Source organism: Parasteatoda tepidariorum, chromosome 9, assembly GCF_043381705.1.
Source record: "Parasteatoda tepidariorum isolate YZ-2023 chromosome 9, CAS_Ptep_4.0, whole genome shotgun sequence".
Taxonomy (NCBI): Eukaryota; Metazoa; Arthropoda; class Arachnida; order Araneae; family Theridiidae; genus Parasteatoda; species Parasteatoda tepidariorum.
Window position 1 is genome coordinate 39527549 of NC_092212.1, and position 22122 is coordinate 39549670.

Sequence of the window (22122 nt, forward strand, 5' to 3'; positions counted from 1 at the left end):
ACACCTTATAAAAATCATCATTCTTAATACACTAAAATAAGTTTAACGATGAACTATATTATCAAGCGATATATTGAATTGTAATATCGTGTAACTGTGCAATTTAACCAAAAAAGAAACATTTAATAGCATTTCTAATAATATCTCACCTTAATAATTTATAATAAAGCTTTAGAAAATTTATTCGTGTGGTAATATGGTTCAACTTTGCATCGTATTAAGATTACAGCGTATTTCAAAGCCTTAACAGTTCTAAGTGCTCCAAACGTTTAAATTACGGTAAGTAGTACATATAGTTTAAGTGCAAAAAAATTAGCGTAATCAAACTCAGTTCAAAGTTGAACCATAATATCAAAGATTACATTAAACCATAATGTCTTACAAATGTGATTAAATACTAAATTGTATTTCCACTTATTTATAACTGTAAGGAAGTTGAAAAAAATTATTCACATGATAATATGGTTGAACTTCGCACTGCATTAAGATTGCACCGAATTTGAACGACTTTATAGTTCTACGCTCTCCAAACGTTTTAATTACTGTAAGTAGAACATATAATTTAAGTGCAAGTAATATTTACGCTAAAAAATTGTTCAATGTCACTCATAACCTAAACCTATAAAGCTTACTCCAACAAAAACCCGTTTCTCGTCAAACCATAATATCATACAAATCGTCTGCCTCATTAATAAGAGATTAAATCGTATTTTCACTCAAATCTGACAGTAATGAAATGGAAGAAAATGAATTCGCATGTGGTTCAATTTTGAATCGTTCTAAGATTGCAGCAAAATTTGAGCGACATTGCAGTTCTACGTGCTCCGAACATTCTAACTACTGTAAGTAGAAATCATAATTTAAGTGCAAAAAGCTCTAACAAAAATAGGTTCAACGTTAAATCATAATATAAAGGTTACACTGAACCATAATATCGGCAAGTATGCTGTCACTTAAATAAAAAGTTAAATTAAATCGTATTCACTCATATCTAACCATACTCCACAACTTCTATCAGCTCATTTATAACTTAAGCCTATAATGCTTATTCTAACAAAAACCCGTTTCTTGTCGAACCATGCAAATTTGTTGCAACATTAATAAATGTTGAAATCGTATTTTCACTCAAATTCCACGGGAATGATGTAAAATGATGTTTGAAAAAATTCATTTGCTCAATAATATGGTTTAACTTTGCACCGTACTAAGATTACAGGCGAGAATTTAGTTCCACACAGTCCTAACTTTTTAATTAGCGAGCGTAGTAAATATAATTTAAGTGCAAACACAATATTTACTTCCACAGAAATCTGTTTAACGTTGACTCATAATATTAACGAGTATCTTGAATTACACTTTCGTGCAAATGTATCGCCACTTTAGTAATAAAAAAAATTTATCGTTTTTTCTCTCAAGTTGAACCATTTTAACAGGTATTCAAGTGTAAGAAAAATTAATTTGCATGTTAATGTGATTTATATTTGTTCTGGATCAGAGTTAAACTAGATTGTGACAGTTAACTTTTGTTGTGATATAGTTAACCTTTTCTAAATTTTCTGAAAGTATGTATAATATATAGTGTTTAAAATCAAAAGTTTAAATGAAATATTATTACTGATTTTCACTTCAAAATAACATTTTTAAATGTTATATTCCGTGAAGGAGACGCATAATTAAATAAGCTATCTTAATTTTTTCAACAATTTTAAAACATTTCTAAATTAATTTTTGAAATAAATATCTTATACCGCAATCGGGACATTTAGGATACGGCAGACGATGTGCATTGAAGATTAATGCCACTTCCTTTCCCCTGTTATGAACATATAATTCTACCGCAAATTAATAATCAGAATAATTTAAAAAAATAATGCAATACAAAATACAGGATGCAAACGATTGTAATTGACTAATTTTCAATCCCGAATATAATTTCAAAATTATTCGGGCGCACCGGAACTCTTTCCTCGGAACTTGTGAATTCATCCTTCAGGCTGTATTGGCTTTGGAAGTTTCAGGAAATTGGACCCGGAGGGTTCCATATGCCACCCCCTAATAACTAATGACTAATTCCAGCATTTCGGGTCCAGCACACTGTGAAATATGCATTCGGGAGTTATTCCTTTTGCTAATTAACTGCTCAGTATGCATGACAGGTAGCAGGTTAATTAATAATGCTTCCAGTTTTGGCAATTAGAATCTTTCTATTTATAAGACAAATGCCTGAGTTATAAACACAGTTACGTTGTAACTTCAAGAGCTTATCGAAAATCGTCTGCTTTTTTTTTTTAAATTTAAAAATTGTTCTTGACGATATGTTGGGTATACGGCGAAGTTTGTTTTCATCATAGTCGAGAGAGGATTTATTTTTTAATAATAATTTTGAATATTTATTTCAGCATTGGTTTAATAAAAATAATTTTTTAAATTTTGCTCCATTCAAGTGGGGAAAAAAGCAACTTAAAATCTGAATCAGTTTTAAGTTTTTTTTTCTTTGACATCTGCACCGGTAAAAGAATGTAAATATAAAAATAAAACTTCTCTCTACTTAGTACTGCTAATACATTAAAAAAAATTGCTGTACCATATAATGCAAACCAGTCGCCTTTTTAAGATTCTGAACCAAACAATTCTTTAAAGATTGGTTCAGATACAAGTCAGACTGCCAAGTTTTTTAAATAGAATTTTTGGCAATTTTTTCTCAGTTTTCATTTTTAATTATAATAATCTTGCATTGCAATAGTGGAAAGAAAACATTATCTTTAAATGGTTTGAAAGAAAGGCATTTACTAAGCTTGAGTAATAGTTATTATTTCAGAAATGAAATAAATTTGTTGTAACAGTTATAGTTTGCTATAAAAATCATAAAATGTTGTATTAATGATCGCTTGAAAAAAAACCGCTTGCATTGCATTGTTTTAATGATTGTTTAAAAAAAATATTTCTAAAAATATTATTGTAATAGTTATTATTTCAGAAATGAAACAAATTTGTTGAAACAGTTATAATTTGCTATAAAAAACACAAAATGTTCTATTAATATGATCGCTTGCAAAAAATCAATTGCATTGCATGGTTTTAATGATCGCTTGCAAAAAATATTTCAGACGAAACATCTCCTCAAACTGGTTCTTACTTGATTTTTCTGAATTTAAAAGGCATTTTATTCCCTTTTAAAGTTAATGAAATCAAAAATCGTATTTTTTTTTTTAAAAAAATGTGACAATATTTTAGAGTATATTAAAATAAGAATATATTAAAATAAAATAAACCTTCTGATATCTATATATATCGTTCCTTTTCCAAAGACTTCTGATACATTGAGCATAATTATCAGAAATGAATGATTCGCTGGATATTGTGTACAATGTTGTTTGTTATTATTAGGAGGGGGGATTCTGTCGGATCTTAAGTGCTGACAATAAATGATGTCACAGATTTTTCCAATATTTTTTACACCTTACCTATTTTTCTCACAAAGTGTCACTCATCACTATAGCCCTACCGCATGTGTCATGTTATATTAAATAATCATTTGTTTGCATATAGCTCCAAAGAAATTAAAAGAAATATGTTATAGGTAAGTGATATCCAACCCCCGAGGCTATTACCGGTGCAGCCCCGTGTATCAAATGCGAAACATTAAAAATTTTCCATTTTATTTACTGTGGTGTATTTCTCTCCGGTTTGTGCGACTTTCCGTAGACGAGAGATTAACTTGGAAACCCAACCTCAAGTCGCGCCAATAGCGCTCATGTAATTATATTTTATTTTGAAGGAATGTTTAAACCACAATTAAATTAAAATTATTAAATCAAAAAAATCTAAAATATAAGCAATCAACGTCCCACTGGACCGCTGTAAAATTTATGAAACTTCGACCAGTTTGCGGCAAAATTATCAAACGTTGCCTGGTCCACAGTGAAAAAAGGTTTGGGGGTACTGTTATAGGTTAGTTTTTAAATTTAACTTTTAAATCTTTAATTGTGTGTTTTAATGAAAGTTGCAAGCATAATAACAATTACGTGTGTACTTATGCTAAATTTTTGGTTTAAGACAGAAAAATAAAATATGAAATAGTAATAAAAATCTGTCTGTGCTAGAGAAAAAAAACATGAGAAACGCATCCACTGCCGCTGTTTTGGGTGTTCAATTTAACGCTACATTTTGTTTTGGCTGCAAAAACTATAAAACTTAGAAAGTTGAAATTACGAAGGTGTACAGAGTGAGATGTATGGAAAATACAATGAAATATACAAAAGTGAGTGGTAGTTTAAAAATGATTCACTATTTAACTCGTAGTAAAATATACCCTGCGGGTTGCTCTGCAGCCCGCAGATATGCCTTTACAGAATTGAAATTTGACGTCCTGAAAGAGCTATTTATATTTGTAATTTTAAATCAAGATTTTTTTCGAAATTCCGTTATGTTTGAAAGTGATTTCAATTTTAAGCCCTTTTCTTCCGCAGAATTTTTTTCATTTTTTTCTTCTTTGAATAATTATTATTAATTGTTAAGAGTCACCAGTCCATAAGTTCGGTTATGAATATCTCACTTACAAACGAATGAGATGTTACTCTTCTCCAATCAACATTCTGGTACAGTACCGTGGTTCAAGGTTAGTCACCAAATCAGTAAACTAGGATGAAACAGATAAATATGGGCCAATCATAATGCATTTTACTTCATAAATTATTAGAAAACACAAAATTGACAGATAATTGGGACAATATATTTAATTAAATTATATAAATAAATGAACCCATGCAAATGCGCACGATCAGCCAGCTAAGCCCACAATGGAGGGGTCTCCCCTAGAAGGAGTATACGAGGACATTTTCGAGAATGGGTTGCTGAGCAATTCTCAATTCTTATCCTCAGTTCTTACCTCTTATGTAGTAAATGCTGTGCTGAATCAACACCTCCTAGAAAGAACAGGCCTTAGCACGGGTTACCATAAATATCCCTTAGTAGTCCAAACGTAATGACATATTTTGTATTTTCAACCACTGCGCAGCTTAGTACCCCTAACGTAATGACATCTTTTTTACTTTTCGTCTACTGCGCAATTAACTTCGTCACATCGGACTACTAAATTGATCCGTGCTGAGGCCTTTCGACTTCTAGGAGGTGTTGGCTGAATCCTCCTGTATGGACAGGTTTGTAATCGCTGTACTGAATCACCTTGTGTAAACAAGTTTGTAATTTTTGTGATGCATCATCCTGTTCCCAGTGGTATCCCAGTGAATATATAAAATTAACAGCAGGAACAGATTAGCCAGCTAAGCCCACAATGGAGGGATCTCCCCTGGAAGTAGTATACGAGGACATTTTCGGGAATGGGTTGCTGAGCAATTCTCAATTCTTATACTCAGTTCTTACCTCTTAGTAGTAAATGCTGTGCTGAATCCTCCTGTATGGACAGGTTTATAATCGCTGTGCTGAATCACCTTATGTAAACAAGTTTGTACTTTTCGTGCTCCATCATCCTGTTCCGGTGATATTCCAGTGATTATACAAAATTATCAGCAGAAAACAGTATTTTTATTTTTTTAAAATAAAACTCAGATGAGAAAATTATAATAACACATGAATGGATTTAAAAGGTTTTATTTTAGACAAAATGTGTGATATTACACTACTTGTTACCCCCTCCCATCCCACCTTTCACAAACTAACAGTTTCGCAAACCCCCACTCCCTCCAAGAGTGACGTAATTTGTAAATGACCCCTTAAACTGATTGAGGAAAAACGAAACAGTTAAAAAAAAAAGTACAAGTTGATTCTATTAATGCAGTTGAAAAAATTTTAAACATTTTCTCAGTAAAATCATTTTTGGTAAAAATTATAAATTCGATTTAAACATATCAGTTTATATCTTATATTGCTTTTAAAAAATGTAAATACTGCAGTTTTTTTCTTCTAGATTTTATAACTTCAAAGTATTTAGACTCTTGAGGTTTCCTTATAAATGTAACAGCTTTTAAAAAAAATTGAATATCAAAAGAAAAGAAAAGAAAACATAAATAAATAGTATAAACTGTTTTTTTAACAAACATTACTAAAACCATCATCACCAGAGTTATAATTTTCACTCTCATTATTGTTTAACGCCATAGTCAATGAAAGGCTTGATAATAAACCTTAATTTTTTTTTCACAAATCTATTTTTATTTTTATTTTAACTACATAAAAAGAAAAGCATTTTCGAGGATTTCAATAGTAATTTCTCTGATGTTCGCTAATTAATACGAAACCACCGACAATAATCGTAAAAAATATTTTTAAAAATGAAATAAAAATAAAAAATATTTAGAAGTAAATTTAACTCGGAGGCATATACTTTTATTGTGTTTCGCATGGTTATGACTTTTTTCTTTTTTATGACAATATTAAACAAGCTGCTGTTTTCGAAGCTTTTGGATAATTATACGTGGAAAAAATATTGGAATTATCTAAATGAACGTTACAATCGCTCCGCAAGATCTGTAAGATACGGTAAATAGTTTTTTTTTTCTCTTATTTTGAAGTTCAATTTCAAAGTCTCTTTAGATATGTCGTTTATTGTGGACACATGCTTTTGAAAAAAATACAACACGAGAAAAAAGAGTTTTTGAAAATAAAAAACAAGAGGATATGATTTTTTTGTAATTGTAAGTAGCTTGTTTTTTTGGTTAAGTTTTTTTTTTTATTAATTAATTATTTTCTTTGCTGCATTACTTCTATTCGAATAAGAACATTCGGTGCTCCCCCTTTTGGCATAAAAGTCATTTTCAGACACTCCTTTTCAAAAAAGGCCCTCTTTTTTTTATTATTTCTTTGTTCTATTTTCTTTGCCACGCACATCAAAAATTTGCATTTACTATGCTTTCTCTTATTTACATAACGTTCTTATTAGGTACTTAAAGAAATGGAAGGGGAAAAAAAAGAACAGACATCAAACAAATGAATAACACAATTTGTAATTAACATTATGTAATAAGTTAATGAAATTCTGGGAGTTCCATTCGCATTTTCTATGAAATAACAAAAGGCAAAATATGTTTAATCACGCAGTTTGGTGGGTGCCATTAGAAAAGGCGAAACTTTCTTTAAAGAATCGTCTGCTATCTAATTTACAGTTGAGAATAGCCACACAATTGCCGAACGCGTGAATGCAAAAATCTAAATCACAATTAAATTATTTCTATCCAAAAATGAAACATAACAGAATATTTATTATTTTTTGTACAATTTTTTCTCGCCATTTTTTTTTCATTCCAATTAGCTTACATGTGTTTGGAAGGGGAAAAAAATAGATAAAATGGCGGACGCAATGATTTTGAAGAGCATCCTCAGATAATAAGTCACGTCTGTTATAATTGGAATTCTCATACATCAGATGAAAACCACTCCTGACCCGGCGATAACGTGACCAAGATACCAAAACAAAGGTTTCAATGACTATCCCTTTGTATTAATCCAAAGCAAACGATATTTTACCGGCCATTCATTCTTCAACCAGCGTGTGCCCAAATCAGCGAACTGTTCAGATCCCTTTTTTTTAACAATGAAAACTTTTTTTCTTAAAAAAAAAAAATCCATTTAATTTCATTTGATAAACGATATTCGTGAGCAGTTGGCGAGACTGAATAAAAAAAAAAGTTACTTAGTAGCTTGGAATGTTTAACACTTTCTTTTAATTAATGGAATTCGTATTTTTTTTCAATTATTCCATTTGTGTAATAATAATCCAATTTGTTTTAGTACTCATTTTTTTAGGTATTTAAACTATGCGGAATTAAGTGGAAAACTTAATTCTTTACTTGTTTTGTCAGTAGAGAGTACTAAAATTTGGGGGAATTTTCCAGATTCCCTTTCCAAGCGATTCTTTGTTTCGAGTAGAAATTCTAACTCGTTTTTTTATAGTTTCGTCCGAGCAGCTGACGATATTAGAAATAAATAAGAAATAAATGAACATGTTGCATAGGATGTTTCACATTCATTTTAAGTAAATTGTATGATTAGTAAATACATGTTTTTTTTTTTTAAATCAATTTCTCCAAATAGAGAAGAAAGTGAATAAGTATCTTGGACTGTTTAACACTTTATTTTAATTAATGGAGTTCGTATTTTTTTTTCAATAATTCCATTCCTGTAATAATAATCCAATTTGTTTTAGTACTCATTTATTTTTAAGTACTTAAACTATGTGGAATTAAGTGGAAAACTTAATTCTTTACTTGTTCTGTCAGTAGAGTTTACAAAAATTTGGGGAATTTTTCCAGATTCCCTTTCTAAGCGATTCTTTGTTTCGTGTAGAGATTCTAATTCTTTTTTTTTTTAAAGTTTCGTCTGAGCAGCTCACGATATTACAAATAAATAAATAAATAAAAAATAAATGAACGTGTTGCATAGGATGTTTCACATTCATTTTATGTAAATTGTATGATTACTAACACGCGTGTTTTTTTAAAAAATCAATTCCTCCAAATAGAGAAGAAAGTGAATAAGTATCTTAGACTGTTTAACACTTTCTTTTAATTGATGGAATTCGTATAGTTTCTTGTTTGCTTTCAATAATTACATTCGCGTAATCATAATCGAATCTATTTTAGTACTTGTTTAGTTTGGGTTTGTTCACAAACTCTTAGAATTAATTTGAATTTTAAATGGAAGATCATTCATTTGTTGTCTGTATGTAGAGTTTACAAAAATTAGCCAACTGCATAGATTTCTTTTTTCAACTGTTTTTTTTTTATTTTTTAGGCTTATCGGTGGAGTTAGCGAAGCTAAAAATAAAAATAATAAATTTTTGCATTTCACTTCTTCTTAGATCTGTTTTAGACTAGCAAAACGAGAAAGAAGTGCTTCCCAAAGCCTGCACGCCCAAGATTACATGCACTAATACCAGATGCAGTACGAGAGTGTTGAATTGAGTTCATATCCGGATGAACTTGGGCCGCTAGAGTCAGAAAGGCTCGTATCATTTATGATAACGTTGCCGTGAAGGGAGAATCAAGCAACCCCGGCCCTAAAGCGGTTAAATAAATAGTATGATTTGTATCATAAATGTTTTTACCAATTTCTTTAATTTCATTTATTAAATATGATTGTTTAAAATTCCAATCAGATGATACTTGAGATGCATATGGGTATCCAACTATTACCTGGTACTCGGTTAAATTTTGATTACCTGATACCCGGTTAAATTTTGATTACCTGGTACTCGGTTAAATGTTGATTACCTCGTACTCGATTAAATTTTGATTACCTGGTACTCGGTTAAATTTTGATTACCTCGTACTCCGTTAAATTTTGATTACCTGGTACTCGTTTAAATTTTGATTACCTCGTACTCGGTTAAATTTTGATTACCTGGATCCAGTAAAAGAGTTTCATTATCCCATGCCGGGTACCCGCAATTTCAGTCTCAAGTCCTGCAGTCGGGATATTTTTAGCGGATATCTAGAGCCGACTAATACGCATTTATACTTTAGACAACCATATTCAGAATCATAGGCGTAGCGTGCGATTGCATACTTTAAAGAAGAAAAAAACTATATCGTTATGTATATATGCTTATTTAGTTTTTATATGCATGTATAAGGCCGGGATAGCCTGGTTGGTAGGGCACTGGGCCCATGTCCAAGAGTTCGTGGGTTTGATCCTCGCCAGCCGAAGAGTCCCCGTGTAGTAAATGGTGACTGATGCACGTTAAATATGTCGAGTCACAAAGTCCTCCGTGTTCTCATAACAAATCACATCTCTGGGGGTACTGATCCAGGAGTTTCCCTGTCTTCTGGATTGGTTCTCTATACTATCTGTCTTTACAGTGGGAGCAATGTTGGCCCACCTAGTATGGTACCCCTGAAAGATCGGCCAGCAAATCTGCCCTACTACGCCTGAATTGACGAATGTCAACCCCAGGTGGGAATTGGGGAAAAAATATATATATTTTCTTTTTACTAATTTATAAAAGGTGTCCACACTAGCCCCCTCTCACATACTAACAATTGTATAAACAGTCATAAAATATTGAATATCTGTACAATATTGACTATATAATTCGTGCACTCACCTATTTATGCTCTTCACAAAATTTTGTATTGTATTTTAGGAATTCAATTTTGCCTTCATATGTAAAATTTTATTTATTATAAAGAAGTAAAACGGGGCATAATATTTTTGTAAATAACTAAAATTGAAGTAACGTTAAATTACGTACATTTTTTAATAGATTTTTTTTTAATTGTGCATGTTAGTTAGTAGTGTCAAAAACTGTTAATAACTATAATGGATGTCATTTTGCAACAAATCCCTAGTTAAAATATTTTTTATCCCTAGTTAAAATCCCTAGTTAAAATATTATTTAATATAGTTTATATTATTTTTTAAAAAAAATAATAATTTATTTATTTTTTGAAATTTTGATTGTGTTTGTTTAGTTTTCGAGTTTTTTGTAACAAATAGATAACAACAAAAGATAATATTTTGCAACAAATCCCTAATTGAAATTATAGCTTCAGTTTTACACACACTTTAGTATAATTTGTGTAATTTATACATAAACAAACAAACGTTATAAAGTAAATACGAATTTAAATAGACAACGCTAAAGTGTCAAGTAAGAATTTTCAAAACACGAAGCTTATCTTTATGACTTTCTTTTCCTGCAATAGTAAATAAAATTTAATACCAACTTTTCAGTTTGAAACAAATATGACACAAAACAAATACCAAAAACATACATTCTAAGAGATTTGGCGACATTTTCCAAAGTCATATACTAAACTGAAACTAATTACTCTAAAACCAAAAAGGCAGCATTCCCTTATCTAGCATTGCGAAGCGACTCGGCCGAATGTTTCCAGAAATTTCAACGCCAAGATAATGAATAATAAACCAAATGCGCACCTTGCGGACCGACATCTCGAACTATATATGCATGCACCAATGCATACATCACCGAATGTTGCGCCAAGTATTAAGGGTAAGGGAATGACATTGATTTTGAAACTACGAAGCGAAGTCAGCCTGACAGTTTTGAAATGCTGAAAAGCCAATTACAGGCGGTGGAATTCAAACTAGGTTTGTTGTTTTGACGAAAATATTGGGGAATGCGTGAAGTTCTCTTCTGATTTTGGGATGCACAAACGATTCTGCTGGAATAAAATAGTTCTTTGCTTTAAATAGAAGATTTAATGTTATAAATGAGGTAACTTTGAAAATGTACTTCTGGAATACGTTTGTGTGACAGAAGTTAAAAATTATTCTTTTAAATTAGTTTATCATAGAGTATGAAGTTTTGTTTTTGAATTATATGTTGCAAAAGCTACGTAATTAATGTTCTAAATAAGCTTCTTAGATCATATGGAAACTTTAACCTTTATGACCTATTAGTTTTATGCATAGTTGTCATATCATATGGAAACCTTATCCTTTACGTTATATTAGGTTTATACATAGTTACCATATCATTATGGAAACCTTAACTGTCACTGTCGTATAATATTTACTCATAATTCTCATATTTTAAGGAAATCTAACCTTAATGGTCGTATTAAGTTCATACGTGTTTGTCATATCATATGGGAGCCTTAACCGTTATGTTAACTCATGATTGCTGTATCATATGGATACCTAAACCTCTAAGGTCGTATTAAGTTTATACATAGTTGTTATATCATCTAACTACCTTAACCTTTACGACGTACTAGGTTTATACATAGTTGTCATATCATATGAAAACCTTAACTGTCACGGTCGTATAATGTTTACTCAAAATTGCCGTATTTTATCGAAATCTAGACCTCAATGGTCGTATTAGGTTTATACGTATTTGTCATATCGTGTGGAAACCTTAACCATTACGGTGGTATTATGTTTACTCATGATTGTATAATGTATAATGTATCATGTGGAGACCTAATGTATCATGTGGAGACCTAAACCTCTAAGGTCGTATTAGGTTTATACATAGTTGTCATATCATATGGAAACCTAAACCTTTAAGGTCGTATTAGGTTTATACATAGTTGTAATATCATATTAAAATCTTAAATAATACAATGTTCATTTTCCTGGTTATAGTTTTATTTGCCTACAAAGTGAATGCGATGGTGTAGCAGTGAATTTAATTTGAAAAATTTCAAACGGGAACAAATAAGATTTCGTTTTAATATTGCCATCATTACGTTCATCCTTTTTTCCTGATTTCTTTATGTATAAGCATCTATTTTTTTCTCATTTGGGCAAAGCCAGAACGATTGTAAGAAACTGAAATTAAATTTAAAAGTCATTAAGTTTTTATCTATAACTATATTATACTCAATAGTTGCGGATTGTGTTAAATATATAATACAAGTAGTTTAAGCTGAATTTTTACAACAATCATCTCTGACTGACTACATTGAAATCGTAGACAATTTTGAGTGCTTGAAGATGATTTAGATTGATATGCTCTTAATAAATCAAATGCGAATTAAAGAAGTTTTACTTTTGTTTCGCTGTAAAAGAAAATCGTCTGCAAGAAGCAATATTTATTATTCTTTCCTAAGCTAAGTTTCTTTAAATGCTAACAGAAAGGCGTATGTTTTCAACGGTTTTTAGATATCATTTTTATTAATTTTTATTACTTGCTAGTTGAATATTCAATGAGTTTTGTTTTCCTCATTTCACACGATTTAAGAAAACAAGCAATAAGAAGGCTGTGCAAAATCATTTAAAGAGTTGGCGATGTTGATATTCGTTCTCGCTGGGAATTTGGCATCGATTTAGCGTGTACTTAAATGCCAAAAGATTCTTTCCACAGGGATAATGATTTTTCTTAAATTTCAACACAGTTAATCAAACGTACACACAACAAAGAGTGAATTTTAATATGAATTCGAAAAGAGACATTACGAATGAGAAGCTGATATGAATTAAATATTATAAAATTATTTAGAACAATTGAGATATTCATGTAAATCTTCTTATTAGAACATAATTATCTGTGATATTCAACTGAAATCATACATGTTTTTTTTATATAACAGTTTACTTCTTTTTCTGCGGAATATTCAGCATCATGCGAGGCAAAATCAAATATGCATCTTCTCTGCTCGATTGTAAACAGAAAATATCCATCGTTTGATGGTTTTCAAGTGTTGACAAAATCGTCGAAATTAACCAACCACGGTGCTGATGTAAGAAACCTTTAGTGGTAGACGGATCATGGTTTAGAATCCCCTTGCCTTCGGGCTAACCATAGGTTTCCGTTGTTTTCCTCTCCATGTAACGCAAACGTTTTATTCCATCAAAACATTCCACGTTTGTACCAATGCTTGATCAAAAAGTTCCCTTTCCCTCTAGATTGGATTTAAAATTACAAGATGGAGAAGTTGAATTGATAATCGTTAACTCAGAATTGAGTCGGCCGTTAAACGCCGGTTATTAAACATAACACTAATTCAAGGATTGAGTTAATGCACCTGAGCTTGGTGTAAGCTTTCTCAATAATTGGCGATAATATTTAACTACACTCTTAAAGTGTGTGTGTGAACTCTCAATTCGATATTAACTAGAAATAAAGTACCCAGTCACTCAATTTTTGGAGTATTTCTACGTCAAATTCGGATAGATATTGTATTACTTTTATAACAGTGTAACATAACATATAAAACTTGAAAAAGAACAAAAAAACTAGACCAGCTATTCCTAAAAGATCCAATTATTCATCTTCGATCGGAAAAAATAAATACAACAAAAAAGAAAAATATATAGAAGAAAAATATCTTTTCCATTGAAAAGATAATTATTAAAAAGACAAAAATTAATTAGAATTTCCCAAAAATCAAAATCGCAATGAGGGATATCTTTAAAGTCACAGTAATAATTCAAAAGAACATCTTTTAGTTTAGAAAGGGGAATGCTACTGAAAAGATCCTGGAAATCAAAAGTCGCAATAGAATTAATTTTATTATGTTTACTGAATTCTAAAATCGGTTCCTTATTAGTGATAATCCAAGAAAAACCTTTTTCTAATAATACTGTTAATAATTTTATTTAAGTAGTTAGAGAAAATGGCGCCAGGTTTAGTTAGGTAAGTATTAGACCCACATCTGATTGCTCTAAATTTTATAAGGATTTTATGAAATTTAGGACTGATAATTAAGTAAGGAAATTGTATATTGCTAATTTTAATTTTTAACCTCTGATATAAAGCTTCGTGAATTTTTTCTTTCCGCATTCATTTATNTCCTGAAACTATTGGCAACCATGTCAGTAAAACGAAGAGTAACCCTTAAGCTCACACCTACTCTACATGATAAAACCCCATAAGCCCCCAACGAAATAATACCCTATCCACTCCAACGCCCTGGAATCCCTTTTTATTTCACGAAACTTTTTTCATTTCGTTTCAGCTGGTGTTAAAAGTAAGAGAAAGCGCTGAAAAAAGAAGGAAAAAATAATAATTTCGGATTAAAACACCCCTGACTCCTGAACCCACGCCAACACAAAGGAAGGAAAGGAAAAATAATTGTTGGACTTTTTCAACCAGTAAATCGGAAATCAAAGTCGAGGTTCTCCACTGCGGTACACCATTGTGATATCCGAAAAAGTTAAGATTAACTTTCATGTGAGAGTTGCCCGGATGGAAAAAAAACTGTTCTTGTAACTATTGTGCCGCAAGATAGTTTTAAGTTCCTTTATCAAAAACTAAAAAAACCTCTTTTGGTCAAAAAGTCAAGTACAGATGGATACATTTCCAGTTGAAGAGTTTCCTTTGGATTGATTGAATTTGAATTATCCTAAGTAAAATTGCAAAGGCTCTTTTTTATTCTTTCTTTCTTTGTGTTACGCTTTAGGTTTCAATAAAATTTTTATCACTTTGATTTGATTTTTTAGATAAGGAATTCTATCTTATTCAAATTTGTATGAGAATATATCATTTGGAATGTTCTCAAGATTGCGATTGCATTTTTTTTAGTAAAAACAAATTAGATGTGACTCTATATTTTTAGTGACAAAAATGAAATTATAGAATTTTTTTTTCATTGAAATAATTTATATAGTTGGTTAACAGAATAAAAATTGATATTTAAGAACATTTAGACATAATGAATTCATAGAATAATATTAAATGTTTAATATAATTCTGTCAAACTGGCACCTTTTTATCACTTTGATTTGATTTTTTAGAAAAGGAATTCTATCTTATTCAAATTTGTGTGAGAATATATCATTTGGAATGTTCTCAAGATTGAGATTACATTTTTTTTAGTTGGAACAAAATAGATGCGATTCTATATTTTTAGTGACGTAAATATAGATATTTTTAATTGAAATAATTTATATAGTTGATCAAAGAATAAAAATTACTATTTAATAACATTCAAACATAATGAATTCATAGAATGCAATTAAATATTTAATGAAATTCTATTAAAATTGGCTCCCCAAATTAAAATAAGAATTTAATATAATTAAATTTTAAGTGATTTTTCGAATGCAAATTCTCCAAGTTCCTATATCAAAAAGGCAATTGAAAAAAGTTATATTTCCAATCAAAGACTTTCTTTTAGACTGATTGAATTTGATTTACACTTAGTAAAATTATAGAGACTATTCATTGCCTAATGTTTTAGGGTTTGATAAAAATTTTATAATGTTGGGTTGCCTTTTTCAGATAAGAAATTCAATCTTATTCGAATTTGTATGAGACTATATGGTTTGAAATGCTCTCAAGATTGGGGTTAAATTTTTTTAAACTTAAAACTAATATACATATATAGATATATATATATATAGCATAATAAATAAATACAAAAAGAAAACACTAAGAATATTAAGATTACATGATATTTTTACATTTTGTGCTCTATTTTATTTGTTGTAATTTCTTTGTAAAAATTTTTTTAAATGCTCCTCACACTATTGTATTGATATATTTTGCTTTGGCCATATTGATACAATATTAGAAAGCATCTCTTTTTGCGGATGTAATCGTGTTAGCCGATTAAAAGGTTATATCTTTTATTTTGCGGATTAATAATTTTTTTTCTTTCTTTCGGATTTTTTCTCGGTTTCTTGTTATTTTTATTATTTTTCTTTTTCCCCTTTTTTCAGTGTTCTGTAATTTTTTCCTTGTTTTCTCTACATTTTGAGCTCTCCTGAATAAAAGCCCATAACATGCATGTTTAAATATAAAAGTACTGCATAGCATATTGACTCAAATGTATATATATAATTTTTAATTGAAATGATTTTATATATTTCGTGGACAGAATGACATTGAATTTCGTGGGCTGAATGATATTTCGTGGACAGAATGACGTTGACAGTCAATATTTAATATCATTCTAACATAATTAATTAATAGAAAATAATTAAATATATAATGTGATTAAATAAAAATTGGCTCTCCGAATACAAATAAAAATTTAAAATGATTAAATTATAATTTATTTCTCGAATGGGAGCTCTCCTAGCCCCTATATCAAAAAGTCAACTACAATACATTTCGATTGAAGAGTTTCTTTTGGATTGATTGTATTTAAATTACTCTAAGTAAAATCACAAAGACTAATGTCTTTTTCTTTCACTGCCTTGTGCTTTAGGTTTTGATCAAAGTTTTATCATGTTGGTTTGATTTTTTTTTATTAGAAATTCAATTTTTTTTCATTATTCAAATTTGCGTGAGAATACATAATTTGAAATGCTCTTAAGATTGAGATTATATTATTTTTAGCTAGAACTAAACTTTAATTATCTAACCGAATATTTCGTTATACTTTTTATAAAACAAAAATAAATCTATTTATATTATTCGAATTAAACTTTTTGAATTATATTAATGAAATATGTACAGTAATAAACTTATGAAAAACAAGTAAATATTTTATTTCGTTCAATTATAATTGATTCATAGAATAAAAGAATTAATTACAATTTTCTTGATAATAAATGATTCATGGAATACAAGAATTAATTTAAAATCTTTTGATAATAAATGATTCATTGAATACAAGAATTAATTTAAAATCTTTCGATAATAAATGATTCATTGAATATAAGAATTAATTTAAAATCTTTTGATAATAAATGATTCATTGAATAAAAGAATTAATTTAAAATCTTTTGATAATAAATGATTCATTGAATACAAGAATTAATTTAAAATCATTTGATAATAAATGATTCATTGAATACAAGAAAATATGTGATACCATTCGATCATAATTGATTTCTTGATTCCGAGTAAATGTTTAATGTTAAAAAGTCAGGACAAATATTTTCTTTTCCATTTAAAGAATTTTGCACGCAACTGATCGAATTTGAATTAGACAAAGTAAAACTGTCAAAATAATTTTTCCTTTCATTACGTGATAGTTATGATTTTTGATCATAATTGATTTCTTGATTCCGAGTAAATGTTTAATGTTAAAAAGTCGGGACAAATATTTTCTTTTCCATTTAAAGAATTTTGCACGCAGCTGATCGAATTTGAATTAGACAAAGTAAAACTGTCAAAATAATTTTTCCTTTCATTACATGATAGTTATGATTTTTATCACGTCGGTTTGACTTTTTGGATAAAAAATTCTATTTTTTAAAATTTTTTTATAAGAATATATCATTTGAAATTTTCTGAAGCTTTAGGTCACAATCCGTTTAGTTCTAACTGAACTTCAATTACTTTTGACCAAATATTGCTTTTATATTTTTTATGAACAAAAGCAAATATATAAATATTTAACAAAAAATTTTGTCATTGTTTTCTTTTAATTAATCAGCAGTCACCATCGATTGATTCAAAAAAATCTAGGTAAATATTTAAAATCATTCAATCATAATTGGTTTATAGAACACCAGTGAATATTTAATGCTATTCAATTATATATAATTAAAGAATACATAATAGAAGAATATATAATAGAAAAATACGCAATCGAAGAATACATGAAATACATACATAATGCATAACAAGGAATACATAAGACATAAATATATACAATATAGAATACAATTAAATATTTATTAATATTTTATTATGTTTGATTCAGAAAATTACAAGTAAATATATAAGTTGAATGTATCATATTAAATTATAAGTGAGGATGTATCATATAAAATTTTATTTTATTTAAATATAATTGATTCAATTATTTCATGTAAATGTTTTTTATGAATGTCATTTTTAAAAAAAGTATGAATATGGTTCTAACTAGTATAAAAACCATCCCCTTAAATTGGTAACAAAATATTTGTTAAGGATATAAGTTATTTTAAATACCAAAATGGAATAAACTAAAGTTCAAAAAAGCTCCCTTTAGTCTTTACTAAGATTAGAATATTAGTAATTTATGCAAACTTTTTTTATTAAAGTGATTACGTTTAGAATTTAAAATGCGTGCATTAAACTACCTGTAAGACTTAGGCTTTTTTTTTCAGCTTAAGGTTTGCTTGCATTTTTGGCTAACGCTCACGTTTTCGGACTCTTTTTTTTTATGTTTCTTCTTTCAAAACCTTTTTTTAGATTTTTAGGGCCTTTTTTAGATTTGGGCGAGTGTTCAATCATTTTAGAACATTATTTTTAAGATTTTGAAATGTGTTTTTCATTTAAAGCATTTTATGAAATGTGTTTTTCCCATTTCGGTGGCCTTTTGTTTTTTTTTTAAGATATTCTGATCTTTTTTTGAGATATTGAAATGTGTTTTTCCATTTTAGGGCCTTTTCTCTTTGTTGAGATTTTAATATGTGTTTTTTATTTTATGAAAGCATTTTATGAAATGTCTTTTTCCCATTTCGGTGGCCTTTTTTTTTAAAGATATTCTGATCTTTTTTTGAGATATTGAAATGTGTTTTTCCATTTTAGGGCCTTTTCTCTTTGTTGAGATTTTAATATGTGTTTTTTATTTTAAAACAAATTTTAAAATGTGTTCTTGCATTTCAGTGCATTTTTTCTGAGATTTTGAAATCTGTTTTTCAATTTTAGGACCTTTTTTTAGATTTTGGAACATGTTTTTCCATTTTAGGGCATTTTTTGTGATTTTTAGGGGTAATTTCGTTTTGTAAATATTAGATGTCACAATCTTAGAATCTTTCACAATCTTTCAAATCTTAGAAGTAGCTCATTCTTACAACTTTCCCATTGAGTTATGCTATTTAATACATTGCAGTTTCTCAGAAAAAACATGACCATTGTCCATCTGTGAAAGGAGCTGTTGATAAGGATAGAAAACAGAAATAACTACTCTGGAATTTATGGATAGATACACAGTAAAAAAAGCATCGGAATTCAATATAACTCCAAGAACACCAGTGCTTCATGGGAAACCTGTATTTTTGGAAAAAAGATTTTTTGCCCCCCCCCCTCCTTGAAAATACTGAAAGTATTTAATAATCCATTGTAATTCTGATAATTCTTGTACTTCAGAAAAATTGAAGTTTCGAAGTATATACTGGACATTTTTGTAATTTGCTTGAAGTATATATTGGAAAATTTATTAATTTACAATATCATAAGCTACATATTGCAATAAATTTTTTCAAAAATAAATTTTTTTTAAATTTGTTTTCTGAAATTTTATTTTAAGGTTTATAGTGCTAACGTGGGAAAGAAAATAGTTGACAAGCCATTTTTCTCAATATTTCTTTATACATTATTTTTTTCAATTACACTTTAGTATATATGTCATAGGCTAATTGACAATCCAACTTTTAGCAAACTTTCTACGTCACTTTGCACGCCTACAAAGCTCACTGTATGAAGTGTAAGAAAAGACGTCGGAAGTTAGCAAAGAGTCAGATTTTCCAATTAACCTACGGCATATATGCATATATCAGTGTATACATGTATCAAACAAGTTTACTTTCGTCCTTAGTTTCTATATTCTTTTTTGCACTTAACTTTGATTTCAAATTTTAATAAAAGTATGTCTCAATTTCCTTAAATATACACGCTGTAATACATTCATGATCTTATGAAATTTTAAGAAAGAAATTGTACTTGATATTGAAAAATTTGTTTAATTCCAAGGAACTTTGCTTATATTTAATAGATTTATTTTATTATACGGAATTTTTTTTTAAATTATTATTTTTATTTTACAAGCATTGTTGTTTTTTTTTTAAGTTTAGTTTTAAAGATTTTTATTTTTATTGTATGTTTTTTTCTTATTTTACCAAAATGTTTTGTTATTTTTTAGAATTTTTTTGGCATTCATATCTCGGCTCTATTAATTTTGTTAAGACCAAACAATTTGTTATAAAAATTTTTGTAAAAAAGGTTCCAAAATAAAGGGCAAAAAGTTTTAATTCGTAAACTATGGTTAAAACACTAGCTTAAAGAGGAAATTATTTTCATCAGAGTGAATGTGTTTTAAATTAAAGTGCTATTTCATCCTTTGGCAATGATCAAAATATTTCATATGAGAAAATTTTTTTTTTACTAGAATGAATGTGGAAATTGAAAAGCAAAAGTCTAAAATATAAGTAAAAATTACTAAAAATAACCACGTTAAAGAAAAAAAAGAACTATTCTTCAAAACTACCACGATAAATAAAAAAAAGAACTACTCTTCAAAACTTCACCAAAACCTTCATTACCCCATTTAATAAATTCTCAGACAAAAATTACTAAATAGAATAAAAAATAAGAGGTTCTTGACGATTATGAAACTGCACCTGAGAGCGTGTTTCATATTAGCAAACGATAAAAAAAGGTTCCCTGCATGAGGAAAAGAAAAGAACAATCTGAAGAAAGTTATTAAGAAAGTGAAGATAAATTAAAGAAATTAAACAATCCCACCTGTTCCTGAAATACATCTGCTTCGAATTTTGATTTCGAAAATATAACTCGATGAATTAAAAACCCGACACGCGCCCCCTTTTTTTCGCTATTGTTAAACAAGTCTTGTTTCTAGCACAATAAAACAATAAGAAAACCTGTTCACCAAATGTTCGAAAGAAAGAATAAAAGACGGTTACAAGGGTTTTTGATGCCATCTGCTAAATCTCTTTTTAACCAGCTAATCACCAATTTCCCTTTTTTACATCTCTTCACGTTTAAGATTTTTTTTAAATTCTTATTTATGTTATACCTCTAAAAGTATCGTTAATTCACTAAATCGCTTGCAATTTCTTTTTCTTTCAGCTTGTAAAATTTTGATAGAACAATGCGTTTTGGTATTAAGAATATTAGTTTTTATTCTGCAAAGAAATGAATGTTCATAATTTTTCTTTTATTATTTGATTTGGAATAGTTAAGCTTTGTAATTAAATGTTGTTTCTTTTTGTCAATTAGCTGAAAATATAATAAATTTCGCTGATAATAAACTAACAAAAGAAATGCATCAAACAATTTTTCTTCCTTATTGTTTTATGTATTCGCATTAATTTTTCGTCTGTTTTATAAAAACTTTTAATTCCCAAATGTATTTATATTCTTATTCATATTTTCTGTCAGGAATACAAAGATATTTCTATTAAAATAGATTATTGATCTAAAAATTACATTAGTCATACAACTTGCTGAACATGGGCGCAGACCAGTTATTCATTTAAAAATCATTCAGTTATACATGTAAGTGGTCAATGTGTCAATGACCAAGTGTCTCGGTCCACCTTTGCCCAAATTGTCCACTTACGTGTAATTGATAAAATATCATTTTCTTCTCTTAACCCTTTGGGGACGGGTGATTCAGAAAAGCATTCGTAGACAATCAGAACCAGGACGTAATTAAATAAAAAACGGTAACTTAAATGTAGTCGTTTCTAATTAGACAGACTTACTTTGCTTTTACTTTAATTATTGTTAGTTTAATCATACATATAATCAATGTTAATTCAAAGTATAACTAAATAGTTTTATTTTGAACAAAGTAATGGTGAATTAAATAAATCAAACAATTATAACTCGGCCCACAAATAAACTGCTAACGAATTACTTTGATTACCAGTTTTATCTTCTTACCCTGGTTGATACGGTTTTATGCTGGCACGTATTTGTGACAGTCGGCGCGAAAGGGTTAAGCAATGAACCATAGAATCTTTTTTCTTTAATAAATATTTTGTGCACTTAGATTTTATTTCCTTATAAAAGGATGTGTAAAGATGTTCATTATAAAAAGCTGTGCAAAAATAATTTTTCTTTCT

General features: G+C 28.9%; 1 long non-coding RNA gene across 1 annotated transcript in view; it reads left to right on the plus strand.

The window, feature by feature from the left end:
* The window catches only part of LOC139426615 (uncharacterized), a 142761-nt gene extending 123336 nt beyond the window's left edge, over nt 1-19425 (plus strand). Inside the window, exon 3 of the long non-coding RNA XR_011637838.1 lies at nt 19146-19425. This is a non-coding gene — a long non-coding RNA (uncharacterized lncRNA). The remainder of the gene's footprint in view (nt 1-19145) is intronic.
* The last annotated feature ends 2697 nt before the right edge of the window (nt 19426-22122 follow it).